Source organism: Pleurodeles waltl, chromosome 4_1 (assembly GCF_031143425.1).
Source record: "Pleurodeles waltl isolate 20211129_DDA chromosome 4_1, aPleWal1.hap1.20221129, whole genome shotgun sequence".
In the NCBI taxonomy this organism is placed as follows: Eukaryota; Metazoa; Chordata; class Amphibia; order Caudata; family Salamandridae; genus Pleurodeles; species Pleurodeles waltl.
In genome coordinates, this window is record NC_090442.1 from 368,449,617 (window position 1) to 368,466,381 (window position 16,765).

The window sequence follows — 16,765 nt, forward strand, 5'->3', positions numbered from 1 at the left end:
TGGTGGGGTCCTTGGTGAGGGAAAGTATCAGCTGGGTGTCGTCTGCGTAGGAGGTGATGTTGATGTTGTGTTTGCGTACGATGTCGGCGAGGGGGCTCATGTAGACGTTGAAGAGAGTCGGGCTGAGCAGGGAGCCTTGGTCTGAGCGGAACGGAGGGAGGTAGACTCTTTGGGAGCGGTTTAGGGTGGGTACGGGGGTCGGAGTACTTTAGATGTTAGGGGTGGGGGTAGTTTTGGTCCTCAGGGTGGGTGGGGGCTTGTATGGCAGAACCACGCATGCCGCTTCAAAATATACCTTTAGTAGGCATGCTTTTATAACTAAATTTGTTGTAAAGGCATGCGTGGTAAAGCCATGCTTGGAAACCATGCAGTTGTAGTTCCGACTGCGTTGTTAAGGCATGCATTGTTCCAACATGTGTGGTTCTGTCATACAATTAGCAGGCATAAATGTTGAAGAGCGTGGAGCTCGGAGAAGTGCCCTAGGGAACAATAAATGGCATATGACAAACTGAGAAAGAAAAGGAATTGGAAGTAACCTGAAAGGTGTGATCCTCTAGTATAGAACAAAACTATTGTGGGTTACGTTTGTACTTTTGTAGTCTATTCCTCTAATTTTTCAATTGAATTTGGTAGAAGTGAGTCGGGTTACCTGTTGTTGATTGTTGGATAAGGTAAAACCTTTTTTATGTTTTTATAGAGGGTGCTGGAGGTAGGGGGAATGTGGTTAGAGCTAGTTAATAGTAGTTATAGTGTTAGGGCCTGATTATGACATTGGGAGTCAGATCAGCCGACCGTCAATGCACCTGGGAGGACACCACCATCATACAGGTAGCTGACTGGCGGGAACATTGTAATTGGGTGCTCCCACTGGTCAGTCCGGCGGAAACAGTGCTATAGTATAGGACTTAGCTTCCGTAAAGGAGCCGAGTCATATACCGTAGTACAGAGGGGGCTGACTAGCACCCTTGAAATGCGCACTCTCTGCACTATCTTCAGAGGGTGCTGGACAGGGGACCCCTGCACTGCCCATAACGTAGGCTTGGGCAGGGCCCCCGGCTTTTCGCCAGCCTTTTCATAGATGGGTTCCTGCCAAGGAAAGGCTGGTGTGAAGTGGGGTTGTAATCAGCCAGGCAGCACTAAGTTCAGCACCACCATGGCTGGTTACAAGCCCCACCGCTGTCAACCCTGCCGGCATCTATGATCCTGGCAGGGACGGCAGTCTCTATGCAGGTCCACCCACCAAAATTGTAATTGGACTGTCGGCCTGGAGTACAGCGGTCCGACAGTCTACGCCAGTGTGGCGGTCCTCGGACCAACACACTCGTATTGAGGCCCTTAGCTTTTATTTCAAGGGTTATTTATTCATAGTTTGTGTTCTGTTGTTTAATAGTGGTATAGTTTAGGCCTGCTTGCAGTTTGATATTAGTCTACTGTTATTTTAGTTACTGTTGTGTTATAGTTTACATTTATTACAGCTGCAATGTAATGTTTATGTTGTATTTGAAAATAGTGCTTTGTATGGTGGGTACTATATGCCCCTCATTATGACCCTGGCGGTCTTAAGACTGCCAGGGTAGTGGTGGCAGTCAGTCTGCCACTTATGTGGCAGTCCAACATCCACAATTATGACCATGGCGGTTGTGCCACAGTCGGAACTGCAGCACCGCCAGTTCTCCTCCACTGGAGAGCCTGGCGATGCTGGTGGTGCTGGCTGTCCTAATCCAACAGCGCAGCTCTCCACCAGCTTTTACATGGCTGTATTACCACCATGTAAAGGCTGGCATAGATGAGGTGCAGCAGACAGTGAAAAGCGTAACGGGTGCTGGTGCACCCTACGCACCGCAACATTGCCGCCGGCTCAGTTATGAGCCGGCGTCAATGTAGTGGTCTCTTTCCCGCTGGGCCAGCGGGCATAACCTCTGTTTACGCCCGCTGACCCAGCAAGAAACTCGTAATAGGGGATGCGGGAGGGTGGTGGCACTGGCGGTATCCTGACCGCGAGGCTTTGGAGGACGGCCTTTTCCATCTGCCGAAGTCTTAATTAGGGCCTATGTGATTTTTACAGATTTACGGATCGGACGTCATCCCATCAACATATATTTGTTTGCTTTTTATTTTTTGGGAAATTAATTTCGTTTCTAGTACAACAAAATTGTTATTATTAATTTATTTTGATTGTCCAGGTTTCCTGGAGCCTTTCTGTTTTTTAAAATTTTCATGTTTTAATTGTCCCTTGGATTGCTTTTATTGATTGATCTCAGAGTTTTTAATTTTTGCATTTGCTTGGCTTTTTTAATGCCATTTTTTCCTCTTTGGATGATTATATTTTAACAGCATGGATATGGGCAGAGCTCTGCAGATAGATACAGAACTATAGGTTTAAGCTATTTATATATTTGTGGGTGCTAATTGCTCTATTTCATCATGTATGTGTATTTGCTGTAATTACAATGTGCTATTTTACATTTCTATGTGTTGGATTCACTTAATTCCATTTTGTTTTTATTCCAAATGTTGTACTTTGTGGTTGTTGGTGTGCTGATTTGTAAATAATTAGTGAACATATTTTTACTTATCTGCCTTCTTTTCTATGTTATTTGTATTTTCTTTACTAATATATAAAAATAAACGGTTTAATATTTACTTATAAATCCTTAAGTGATGGTGGTATGTGCCTTTATTAAGGTTTGATGGCTACTATGTAGGTAGCTCACTGTTTTATAATAGGCATTTTATTGATTCTAAGTAGTGTACTTGTTGGACTTTTTGCTTATGCAGGGTCATCCCCAATCTTTTTGCCTCCTGCCTCCTATTTTTTCTGACCTGTTGCTGTTGCTTTCTGAACTCTGAGCACTTTACCACTGCTAACCAGTGCTAAAGTGCATATGCTCTCTGTGTAAATTGTATGGTTGATTGGTTTATCCATGATTGGCATATTTGATTTACTAGTAAGTCCCTAGTAAAGTGCACTGGAGGTGCCAGGACCTGTAAATCAAATGCTACTAGTGGGCCTGCAGCGCTGGTTGTGCCACCCACATGAGTAGCTCTGTAATCATGTATCAGACCTGCCACTGCAGTGTCTGTATGCACAGTTTTAACAGTAAATTGGACTTGGCAAGTGCACCCACTTGCCAGGCGTAAACATTCCCTTTTCTTACATGTCAGACACCACTAAGGTAGGCCCGAGGTATCCCCAAGGGCTGGGTGCAGTGTATGGTTAAGGTAGGACATATAGTAATGTGTTTTATATGTCCTTACAATGAAATATTGCTAAATTTGTTTTTCACTGTTGCACAGCCTGTCCCTCTCACAGGTTAACATGGGGGCTACCTTTAAATATGATTAAAGTGTAGATTCCCTTTGGGAGCAGATGGATATGTGGAGTTTGAGGTCTCTAGAAAGTGAGCATTTTCTTGCTTATACCATTTCTTTGACTCTGCCTGTTTTTGGATTCCCTCTCTGGGTCAGTTTGACAGTTGGGCTGGATGCACCTCACACTAGACAGTGACACAAAGGGAGCTGGAGTGCAGTCTGCATTTCCTGACGATTCATCTGTGATAGGAGGGAGGGGAGGAGTGGTCACTTACACCTAAAAGGGGGAGGGAGGGGAGGAGTGGTCACTTACACCTGAAAGGGCTGTGCCTGTCCTTACACAATGCAGCCTCCAACCCCCTGGTGAGTGTCTGGGGCCTGGCCTGGGCAAGGCAGGAATTCACATTCAAGAGAGACCTTGCTTTGAAGTAGGCCTACTTCAAAGGAGAAATTGGTATAAGAATGGCACCCAAAACCACAGACTTTAGAATACTTCTGGAAACCAAGAGGGAACTCTGCCTGGAGAAGAGCTGAAGAGCTGCCCTGCCTGTGGCTGCGCTTTGTGGAGCTATCCTGCAGTTGCTACTTCTGCCAGAGTAAGAAGGCAAAGACTGTAAACTTTGTACTTGTATAGCGCACTACTCACCCGTTAGGGTCTCAAGACGCTGTACACATACCACTGTGGAGCCCCTCCTGGCTTTTCCCTGTGAGGTGCCCACTCCTGGGCAACCTCCAAGGTGAAGCCAGGCATCCCAGCACTGTTTGGGCCGTTGTGGAGACTAAGCAAGCTATTGCCCAGAGTTACAGAGTGGGACCCATGAATTAGATTAGGCACCGATGCGAGAATAATCAGGTCTGAGGAAATTGAGCCCAAGACCCGCTGAGGTGGGAATTGAACCCTGGTCCCGGGCCAGATTTCTGCATTAGGGTCTACTGCTCTAACCATTGAGCCACACTTCTCCACTTAAGGACTTTGTGTGCTTTCCATTTTGTGAAGATCTCCAAGGGCTTGATTTAGAGGTTGTCACCTGTTGTTTGAAGTCTCAGGGACAGCAAAGACTTCTCTCTGCCAGCACCTGGAGTCTCTGGAGAGACTACTACTCTGCCGAGTGGTGCCCATCCAGTTCCTGGGACCCTGAAATGAGAATCTGGCAGCCTAAGAGGAAGAAATCCACGCACAGAACGCTGTACGGGGAAAAGATTGACGCGACTCCGATCTGCAGCTGAAGAAACTACGTGCAGCATCACTGACGGAGGCTGGGAGATCGCAACCAGCGCTGAGTGGTTTTCGGATCATTGTGTGGCTGGATTTCCAATGCAAGCACCACGGGGCATGTAAAAACAACGCAAGGCCTGCCCGGACCCAAGAGTGCTGACCGGATCGATGCATCGCTCTCCTGCGGATAGAAGAAATTACGCGCCCCGACCCGACGAAAGGAGAAACGACTCCAGGTCTTGATCATGAGTGAAATTGACACATCACAATCCCTTTTTTGACACACACTCGCTCGTGCAGGGTTATTTTTGATGCACCCAAGGTACATTTTCACGCTAACAGTGTTCGTTTATGTTTTAAACTACATAAAGACTATTTTTGCTTTATAATTGATAACTTGACTTGTGTATTGTGGATTTTTGTTGTTTTGGTCTTGTTTTCTTTAGATAAATATTTTCTATTTTCATAAAGCTGTGTTGTGTCATTTGGTAGTGTTTTCATTAAGTTACTGTATGTGTTGGTACAAATACTTTACACCTAGCACTATGAAGTTAAGCCTACTTCTCTGCCAAGCTACCAAGGGGGTAAGCAGGGGTTAGCTGCGGGTGATTCTCTTTACCATGTCTAGAGTGAGGGTCCTTGCTTGGACAGGGGGTAACCTGACTGCTAACCAAAGACCCCATTTCTAACAGTACTGCTTTGTTGTTTATAAAGATTTACATTACTTTACATTGTAGCATGTTATACATTCCACTGGTTTGTTTATTTACTTCAGGTTTAATTTGGCTTACTGATTGCTCAATTCTTAGTTGTTGGGAGCTTTGTACTTTTTGCATGTGTTCTATAAATCTGTAAAGTCTAAGTTGGGTTCTCCCTAGTGTGGCTTGGAAGGCATTGTGCCATCCTTCTACTGCAGTGTTGGTTTTGGCTTCTTGAGCCATGGTGCTCTCGTAAACATTCCACCATGGTATTTGGAATGTGTATGCGTCCAGAGCAGTGCAGTCTGCCACCCCAAGGTGCTTCAAAGTAGTTCAGTAGGGGACATAGGGCCTCATTACAAGTCTTGCTATCCGAAACCCGGACCGCCGAACTGTCAAGGGGAGACTGCCGCTGAGTTGGCAGTCCCCCCGGCCCTATTACAAAAGACTGGTGGAAACTGGACTCGTGATCAGTAGCTGAACATGACTCCGACTGGCGTCCACCTGACAGGAACCATGTTCCAGGCAGAGATAGCTGTCCCTTGGCGGGCCAACTTCCACAGTCCTAATGTGGCGGTTGGAAGACCTGGAGTGCCACAGTCTGACCACAAGGCTGGCAGTTTCAAGACCACAAGCCTCTTAATGAGGCCCTTAGTTTGTGTTTGTGTTGTTGGTAAAATAAGTATGTTGTAGTGGTTATGTTACACGGAAATAGGAAAGGGCAAACTAGCTGTTTGTTGTATATTCTACACAGTGCAGATTTTTGGAAATGTCTACAAATGCTTTGATTAAAGTAGTAGTAATAGCCTTGAAGGGCTGTGTGTGTGTACAGTTTAAGTATTGTTTGAGCAATGGCTTGATCAAAGTGGATTATGATTTTATTTGTGGAGTAGTTGTTCATTTTAAGTCTAATGTGGTATATGTAGCAGCTTGCAGTAAGGGCTACTTTATTTATAATGTATCAAAGCATATATGAGGGGTATACTAGTGTTTTGATATTCACCATGTATGATGTATGTCTGTGTAAATAGATTAGGGAACATTTTGAATGTCTGTCCATCATCCATTTTTGACATTGGCTTAGTCTTAATAAATTATCTGCTGTAGCAAATATAATAATGTGCATGTTATTATTTTGGGTGTCATGTAGGAGGAAGGGTTCATCATTATGTGTGGGGTTAAGTGTTCAGGAATTTGGATGTCTCTGCATTGTCTAGGGGCAGCCAAAGAATCACTAGTGGTTTTCTTAGTTCATGCTTTTAAGCATTTTAAAGTGGGTATGGCTGGTAGCTGACGTGATGTGTTCAGATACTTTAGAGAGTATGGCTCCCATTACAACCCTGGCAGTCAGTGTTAAAGCAGGGGTAATACCGCCAACAGGTCGGTGGAAACAAAATGGAATCACTACCATGGCGGAAACTGCCAACATAGACACCCACTGTAACACTCCGATCGCCACAGCGGTAGAAACAAACACCGCGGCGGTAACCGCCAACAGACAAGCGGAGGACAAAGTACCGCCCACTGTACCACAAGAGGCCTATCTGCCCTTTTCTGGTGCAGAACCAGCGCTATCAAAAGCACGGCGGAAACAGTACACAGAAGGGAAACCACTCACCTCTCAACACCCAACGAGGAACCAGGATGCCATGGAGCCCAAGTTACACGTACTGCCCATGCTGGCCTTCCTCCTGCTGTATCAGGAGCAGGACAGATGCCATCGACGACCACAGTGAGTACTGCACCTACAACACAGGGGAGGGGGAGGGAAAAGAGTGTGACACACACACGCAACACGCAATACTCACACCCCAACATTCACCCACAACACAATACACACAAATACATGCAGCAACATTACATATACACCCCCCCCCAGAAGCACACAAGGACAAAATTAAATGATTGTAACAATTGTAATCATGAAAAATCAGATAGTGAAAGTTAAAAAATCAGTACATACAAATATGTACACCAACTACACAAGTCCGGATAGTGTACCAATCATTGTCCGTGGACCAGTGGTCCCAAAATGCATGGGCGAAGCCCACACAAGATACCTGACTCGAAACGGAGAGAACACTGCAGGGGCATCAGATCGAAAATAAACAGGCACCTCAGGGGAAGGTGAGGGGGGCACCTCAGCCGGATGAATGCACGACACCACTGCTCCTCAAGTGGGCTCCATGCCCATTGCTGTATCCTGGGGAGTGCAAAGCCACAGTCTCACAAGTCTTTCCAGTGGGTGGTTTGCCCACTGCTTTATCCTGTGGTGTGCAAAGCCACAGTCTCTCAAGTCTTTCCAGTGGGTGGTTTGTCCACTGCATTATCCTGGGGAGTGCAAAGCCACAGTCTCTCAAGTGGATAATAGTCTCCACTGGTTCTGGATGGGGCCTTGTGCCCAGAGTGCTTCATTCTGCCAAGGACTGTGTTAGTGGATGCTTTTCTCCACTGGTTCTGGAGGGGGCTTTGTGCCCAGAGTGCTTCATCCTGCCAAGGACTGAGGTAGTGGATGTAAATCTCCACTGGTTCTGGAGGGGGCTTGTGCCCAGATTGCTTCATCCTGCCAAGGACTGAGGTAGTGGATGCTTTTCTCCACTGGTTCTGGTGGGGGCCTTGTGCCCAGAGTGCTTCATCCTGCCAAGGACTGAGGTAATGGATGCTTTTCTCCACTGTTCTGGAGGGGACCTTGTGTCCAGAGTGCTTCATCCTGCCAAGGTCTGAGGTAGTGGATGTGAATCTCCACTGGTTCTGGGGGAGGGGGGACTTGTGCCCAGAGTGCTTCATCCTGCCAAGGACTGAGGTAGTGTATGTGAATCTCCACTGGTTCTGGAGGGGGCCGTGTGCTCAGAGTGCTCCACATGCAGTGTGGCAGGTCCCATACCCTCACCTGGGTGTGTGTGCCAAGAGATTGCCTAGGAACAGGTAGCATGATACGCCATAGAGGCAGAGACATACCCCACCCTGCTGCGGCTTCGCCTTCCACCTGCAGGTGCAAACAGTGATGAGAGTCATGCCTCATGGAGCTGGGCAGGGTCCAGGAAGTCTCCTCCAGCCTCGGATGGCTGCCCACTGGGGATGGCAGCCATGTCAGCTGTGGTGTCACTGTACGAGTACATCGCGGGGCTGGTGGCAGTGCTTGCGGCGGTGTCTGTGGCGGCGGTGCTGGCGGTGGTGCATTTGTCAGAACCTGTTGAGGGACACAGCAGGACGTCTCCTGCAGCCTCGGATGGTCGCCCACTGAGGCAGATGCTGGGGACTGTTGCTAAGGCTGCAGATGTGCAGGTGGCGGTGCAGGTGGCTGTGCAGGTGGCGGTGCAGGTGGCTGTGCAGGTGCTGGTGGCGGCGCAGGTGGCGGTGCTGGTGGCGGTGCTGGTGGCGGTGCAGGTTGGTGTAGTCGTTGACAGAAGGGGTGACAGTAGTTCCTCAGTCGGTGCCACCGTGCCCTGTCCTGACCTGCTCTTCTGCTTTTGTCCCTTCCCCACCTTTGATGGTGCCGCAGGTGTCATGCCACTGTCCCCTTTTGTTTTGGCAGAGCCCTTGGTGGCTGGTGGTGCGGCTTCTCCCTCCAGGATGTGGGCACCTTCTTCACCTTGGCAGGTGGCGGAATGTCCCTGCCCTCGCAAGGTGGCACACTGGCAGCCCTAATGGGTGGCGCACTCAATCACCCCGCAGTTGCTGGCACCACTGTGCCTGGGGATTTGGTGGCTGAGATGCTGGGCTGGGACCTGGAAAGCCTGGCCCTAGAGTAAGGACAGGGGGGGAGGTGTAGGGAATAGGTCAATGTTAGCCAGGAAAAGCTTCTTAGACACACGGGGACGGAAAGATGGAGGGGGTTTGGTAGTGGAGGAAGAGGTAGTGGTTGTAGGAGGTGTACTTTTGCTGAATTTGGGTGAAGGTGCATGGGCTGGACGATGTTGTGAGGTGGATGGCTGTTGTGTGGGTGTGTGCCTGCGTTTGTGTACTTTGGGAGGAGGGCTCACAGACACACTGGAAGAGGACACTGGGGATGTGTGCATGGTAGTGGGGTGGTGATTGCACATGAGCGGTGTGTGGTGATGGGCGTGATGTGATGTAGGTAGTGGCTGAGGATATAGTGCATGCAGGTGTGAGTGGAGACGAGACAGGGAGGGAGGAGGAGGACGTGGAGGAGGGGGACAGAGTAAAGGCAGTGGATGTTGCTGTGCCTGCATGGGGATGGTGCTTGTGTGAGTGCTTATGGGATGTGTGGTGCTTATGTTTGCCATGTCCACTCTTGTGTGTTGATGAGTGTGCATGCTGGTCTGATAGTGTGCTTGGGATAGGCTGAGGTACAAGGGATTGGGTCGGGTGGAGGAAGTTGGAGGGGGAGGCTGGACACAGGGACAACGGCTGCCATCAGTGCTGAGGCCAGAGCCTGAAATGCTCCCTGTTGGGCCACCTGCCAAGAATGAATGCCCTCCAGGTATGCATTTGTTTGCTGAAAATGTCTCTTTACACCCTGTATAGCATTCAAAATGGTAGATTGCCCAACAGTGAGGGATCTCAGGAGGTCAATAGCCTCCACACTGAGGGCTGCAGGGCTGACTGGGGCAGGGCCTGAGGTGCCTGGGGTGAAGGAGATGTCCACTCTCCTGGGTGAGCAGGCACGGGACACACGCTGAGGGGCTGCTGGGAGGGCGGTGCTGGTCGGGGGTGGCGGCTGTACCTGTTGATGCGGTGGGCAAAGATGTGCCTACCACCGCAAGGGAGCTCCCATCAGAAGAGGAGTCGCTTTCGCTGGTGTATGCTCCTTTCCCCATTGTGGAGCTCCCCTCGCCCTCCGTCCCACTGGTGGCTTCAGACTCCGTTGCTTCACCCTCCAGGGCCAAGTGGGTTGCAGCTCCCTCCTGCTCCGGTGCCACTGCTCCTCCACCAGATGATGCTATTGCACGCAAGAACAGGGAGACAAAACAAAAAGGGGGGGAGACATTGTTTTCCCTCAGGTGGAGGATTTGCCCACAGTGAAGGGTGACTTCTATGCCTTGGGACATATCCCCAACATCATTAGTGCCACTGATGGTACACATGTGGCATTTGTTCCCCCTCCCCCCGCAGGAATGAACAGGTGTACAGAAACCGGAAAAGCTACAATTTGATGAATGTGCAGGTGGTGTGTTTGGAAGACAAGTACATCTCCCATGTGAATGCCAAGTATCCTGGCTCTGTGCATGACGCTTACATTTTGAGGAATAGCAGCATCCCTTAGGTGATGGGGCAACTCCTGAGGCACCTTGTGTGGCTAATAGGTGAACCCAAGGTCCCAACACAGTTGACATAGGTGTCTGGGTATGGGGTTGGCCCTGAGGGTTAGTGTCTGTCTAACAGTTGTCCCTCGACATTTGCAAGTGACTCTGGTTACCCCAACCTGCCTTGGCTCCTGACCCCAGTGAGGAATCCCAGGACAAGGGCAGAGGAATGCTACAATGAGGCACATGGTTGAACTAGGAGGATTATAGAACGCACCTTTGGCCTCCTGAAGGCCACATTCCGGTGCCTCCATCTTACAGGTGGCTCCCTATACTACTCACCGAAGAAGGTGTGCCAGATAATCGTGGCCTGCAGTATGCTGCACAACCTGGCTTTGCGACGCCAGGTACCTTTTCTGCAGGAGGATGTGCCAGATGGTGGTCTTGTGGCAGCTGTGGAGCCTGTGGACAGTGAAGAAGAGGAGGCAGAAGATATAGACAACCGAAACAACATCATCATTCAATACTTCCAGTGAGACACAGGTAAGAAGATGTAACTGCTTCCCACATCTTATACTATTGTTGGAGCTAGCATAAGTCTGTCATTTTCACTCAGTGTATGGACCCTGACTTGTTACTTTGCCTTTTTATTTCACGGATCTGGGTCCCACTTTGTGCCTTCTGCTATGTTTACTGCTGGCCTACAGCTGTTTTACATTGGTATGTGAACAAGTATATTGACATTGCTATATTCCTGAGGTTTTGCAATTACACATTAGTGAAAGCACAGACAGACTCCAGATTGTTTTGTGATTCAAGTGTGTTTATTGCTGTGCAAATAAGTGGAGGGGGGTGTGAAATGGGCTGGGGTGATGGTGGGGGAATGTCCATGGGAGAGTCCAGTCTATTAGTATCACAGGTGCATTGTCCGAGGGGGCATAGGAAGTGGAGTAATGGCAGTTCAAGGTGGACAGGGTAACATAGTTGGACAGAAGGGTGACATTCAGGGGGGTCTTATTTCCTGGCGGGGTCTTGGCAATGTTCTCTGTCTTGTTCCTGGATCTCAGGGACTGTTTGTGGAGTGGTTCTCCTTCTGCAGGGGGTGGGGTGCTGGTGGGCTGTTGTTCCTGTGGCAGTGCCTCCTGTCCACTAGTGCCGGCGGAGGTGGAGGGCTGTTCATCATCCAGGGTAGTGTAAGGGACCGTTGGTGTACCACTCTGTCTCTCCTGGTGTTGAGAAGGTCTGCCAGCACCCTTGCAATGGTGACCAGGGTGGTGTTGATGGACCTCAAGTTCTCCCTGATCCCCAGGTAGTGTTCCTCCTCCAGCCGCTGTGGCTCCTGAAACTTGGCCAGTACCGTGCCCATGGTCTCCTGGGAATGGTGGTAAGCTCCCATGATGTTGGAGAGTGCCTCGTGGAGAGTGGGTGCCCTGGGCCTGTCCTCCCCTGTTGCACAGCAGTCCTCCCAGCTTCCCTGTCCTCTGAACCGTGTGCCCACTGCCACTGCCCCCAGGTCTCTGATCGTCCTGTATTAGTGGGGTTGCCTGGGTTCCCTGTAGTGGTGGACACACTGCGGATTGACATGTCCTGGGGACAGAGGGATGGGCCCGCTGGGTGGGTGCCGTGGTGGTGATTCCTGAGGGGGGAGGTTCAGTAGTGGTTTGTGACTGTGTCAGGGGAACCGACAATCCCAAGGTCCCTGATGGGCCGGGCTGGTCATCTTGATCCAGGCGTGCAAAGCTGTTGTCATCACTGTGGGCCTCTTCTTTGGGGAGACTGGATATGTCTGGCACCTCCTGTCCGGTGACATTAGGTATGGGTTCTGTTGGGGAGTGAATGCATAATGTTAGTATCTGTGTGTGCCGTCTTGTGCAATGGGTGAGTTACCCTCTACTCCTGTGATTGCATCATTGCCATGGCCCTTGTGTGATTGGTGATTTTGAGGCATGAGTGAGTCTCTCTACTGGACATGCTTTGGTGATGGGTGTCCATGCATTGGTGTTACATGCAGGGCTTGATTTTGGGATGTGTGGGTTGTGTTAGTGGGGTATCTGTGGGTTGCTGGGGTGATGGGTGTGAGGGTGGGTGTATGTGATGGCATGCAGGTGGGGTGGGGGGGATGAAGTAGTTAAAATATGACTTACCAGAGTCCAATCCTCCTGCTACTCCTGCGAGGCCCTCAGGATGCATTATTGCCAAGACTTGCTCCTCCCATGTTGTTAGTTGTGGGGGAGGAGGTGGTGGTCCACCGCCAGTCCTCTGTATAGCAATCTGGTGTCTGGATACCACGGAACGTACCTTGCCCCGTAGGTCGTTCCACCTCTTCCTGATGTCATCCCGTGTTCTTGGATGCTGTCCCACTGTGTTGACCCTGTCAACAATTCTCCACCATAGCTCCATCTTCCTTGCAATGGATGTCTGCTGCACCTGTGATCCGAATAGCTGTAGCTTTACCCGGACGATTTCCTCCACCATGACCCTGAGCTCCTCCTCAGAGAACCTGGGGTGTCTTTGAGGTGCCAAGATGTGTTGTGGGTGATGTGTGAGGTGTTGTCTTTTGTGATGTTTGAGGAGATGTGTTGATGTGTGTTGTTTGAGGTGCGTGGATGTTGTATAAGTGATGGTGTTGTGTGTCTGTGGATGCTGGTGTTGTGTTAGGTAGTCTCTCTCTCTCTGGCATTGTTTCAGAATTTTGATTGTAAGGGTTTGTGGGTGATGTGGGTGGGTGCTTTATATTGGATTGGGTGTGTGGGTGTGGTGTGTGTATGTGTGTCAGGTGTGTGTATTTTGAATTGTCCAATGTGGTTGTGTTTTGTAAATGTGTGTGTATTTTGAGCGCGGTGGTGTGTACCGCCAATGGTTTATCGTGGTTGAAAGACCGCCGCGTTGATTCGTGGGTCGTGATACTGTGGGCATATTCCTATTGGCATGACGGTATAGGTTTTGGTATCGCCAGTTTATCACTGACCTTTGGTGTGGCAGACTTGTGTGGGTGTCTGTATTGTGGCAGATTCCGAGCTGTGAGTCGTAATACTTGTAGCGGAATTCCGCTGCCGCAACGGTATGTTGGCGGTCTTCTGCACGGCTGAAAGCGGGATTTTCTGCCAAGGTTCTAATGAGGGCCTATATCTTTTAGAATTGAAGTTGTTGGCTCTTGAGAACTAGTCCTTGCCTCTTTAAATCATGCCTTACTTTGATTTCAGTGACATTTTGGGGGTGGTTGTGGTCTCTCACTTTAATACCAACATTATTGTTCATAGTAGCCCTCTTATAACATGCATACAGTAGTTTTTTTTACCATTTACAATTAACATTTTTGGTGCTTGTGGTTTATTGGCTGTGAGTGTAGCTCATGTGCGAGAGTAATTGTTTGCCTTTCTGTGAGGTGATATACTTTGCTCTTTCTGTCATTCTGTCTGAAAATAGTTTAATAATAATGTTAAATAAATTGTAATATTTTTACTATTGCTTTGCAATTGTACCTAATATACTACAAGAATAGTTGTATTTTATGCTTATATATGTGTTGTTAATTGCAGTTGATGTTCCAGTTTTCCTTTGAAGGTATTCTAATGTGGCTCAAGTAGTTTATATTCTGTTGGGGGAAAAGTTAGTATTAGTTATATTTTTAAATATTTACTTGTGGGTAGTTTGCAGGAACTGAAGGGTTTTAGTTTTATTTTTACGTTGAAGGTTCAGCTGATATTTATGTGCCCTTTTCCAGGTGTTCAACCATCATATAATCATGGATAGTTTTCCTGCCTAATTCCAGGCCCTCACCTTATCCTGATGACAACCGGACGAAAGAGGTCAGGGCTTAGATCACACAAGTCTGTCATCTTCAGTCCTGAGGCATCTAATTCTACGCCAGCCAGGAATGAAGTGAGAGGACATACTGGTCCTCGCAAGGCTGCATGAGCTGTCATACAGTTGGGCGTATGAAATGGAGATGGGTCTGGCCAACAGCTCCAGCTCCTACGCCACCATCAGTCCAGTGGAAATCAGTTGACACTGTATACCAATGCCAGACGTCCAACCCACTGACTAAAGTAGTAACCCCAATACAAAGCAACTGTGGCTTAAAACAGAATGTGTTCGAAAGTTGCCCTGCACAGGGACCCACCTGTTCCAAGTGCAGCAAGAACAACCACTTGGCAAGGGGCTGCCGGAAAAGCAACAAGGGATGGAAACTCCCAGCATGCCCAAGTGCAACACCAGTGCTAAGACAACTGATGCTGGAGGAAGGGTCAATATCAAAAGACAAGATCTCAAGACAGCTGACTGGGCAGGGTGAAGAAAGTGAGGACAGGGAGGTATTCATGATATCCTATGCTGCAGTAGGAACCAGAGGCCCACGACTGCCACTAATGTGCGCAGTAATGACCACTGGAAGCAAAGTAATAACCCTATAGACACCAGCATGTCTGTGAATGTCATGTATATCCGGTGATACCGCATGCTGGTGCAACCGCCTCCACTAACACCTACAGCCACAAAGATTTATGCAGAGGGCTGGGGTGGTCCACATGGAAGTTGCTAATGGAGAGACTAAAAGACCTTTCTGTCACAAAAGAAGGAGGTACACTGCTAGAGTGCCACACATGATCCATGCTGCACAGGCAGATAAAATCCAGAGAGATTTCAGGGGGCGGGGATGCCTGAATAGCGCACAAATCAGGCTTCACACTGATCCTGCGATTAAACACACCAATGCCCTTCTACCTTCTACCTGAACGATGCCCTTCTACCTTCAGCCTGTCATGGAAGTGGAGCTCCATACGTTTGAACAGCAACGAGTCATCGAAAGGGTATCTGGGGTCAGGCCCTGGATACCTCCAGTGGTCGTTTCCCCAAAACCCAAGAAGCCCATAGCCACCCAGCTATGTGTGAACTTGCAACTCCCCAACAAAGCTACACCATGAACAGTACATAACATTGACAATGGATGGCACCATTGTGGCCCGCTGGTTTTCAAAGCTTGACTTGATCTCTGTTTACCACCAACTTGAACTCGACACAGAAAGTCAATATAGTAACACCCTCTCCTCACACCTTGGGCTGCAGAGATATTGGAGACTGAATTTTGGCATCTCCTCAGTGGCAGAGGTGCTTCAGAATGCCATTTGTGAAACCACTTAAACTTAAGTGACAACATATTTATATAAACTGCAACACTAGAAGACCACTGCCAACCGACGGCTCTCCAAAGGCTCACGCACCAAGCTCTGATGTTGCACAAAAATAAGTGCTCATTTTTTTAATCCTCAATGTCATTCTTTGGGTGCAATTCTTTCAGGTGATGGCCTACAAATTGACCCGTGCTAGCCAGATGCAATCCAGAATCCACCAAGACACGTAACCTGATGGAGGAGAGAATCTTTTTGGGCATGGCCAGCTACTGTGGCAGTTGATGCCCAACCTTGCCACGATTTCAGAACTTCTCCTAGGACTAACAAGGGCTGATACATTCCAATGCTGGACAGACAGTACCAATCAAGCATTCCTGGAGCTTAAGAAATCACTGCCTCAGTTGCAACAATGTGGCACTTCGATCCTCAGTGCCCATCAGTACTCACTCTGTATGCCAACCCAGTAGAGTTGGGTGCAATATTCACCCAGAAACACAGTCCAGGTATGTGCGTGTCCAATGCGCATGCCAGCAGAGTCTGACTGCAACCGAAACAAGATATGATCAAATTGAAAGGGAAGCCCTCACCATCCGATGGAGGTGCTAACCTTTCCACCTCCACCTCTATAAAAGCAAATTTAGGGGAGTGAAAGACTATAAAAGCCACTGCTCACACTAGTTGCAGGTACACCGAGACCCCCTCCTCCATAAGGATAGAGTGTTGGACATTGCAATTGCAGTTCTACTGCTTCACTGTCATATATCTACCAGGAGTGGGAAACCCTGAGGGGGATGACCCCGAGATCAGGGAAATGTTTATTAACATGGCAAGCCACCTGCCCAAGACCCATGTCACAGGAGGATATCCAACTAGTCGCTGCTGAGGACCCCAGCCTACAAAAGATCATCCAGGTGCTTAATGGTTAGCAGTGAAAATGGTTCCTGGTAGGAGCCAGAGTGTGGACCTTGACCAAGTACTAGTGATGGCACAACTCTGGAAGGTGGGAGTTGAGCTCAGCGCCACCCCAAATGGTGTAGTACTACAAGGTTGGCAGCTGGTGGTGCCCCAGGTCTTGTGGGAGTGTGTGACTGACCTAGCTCATGAAGGCCACAAAGGTACCACTAAAAGGCGAAGCTCCAGGAGAAGTGTTGTTCCCTGGTTTAGACACACGAGTAGATGCGAAAGTGTAGGCCCGTCATCCTG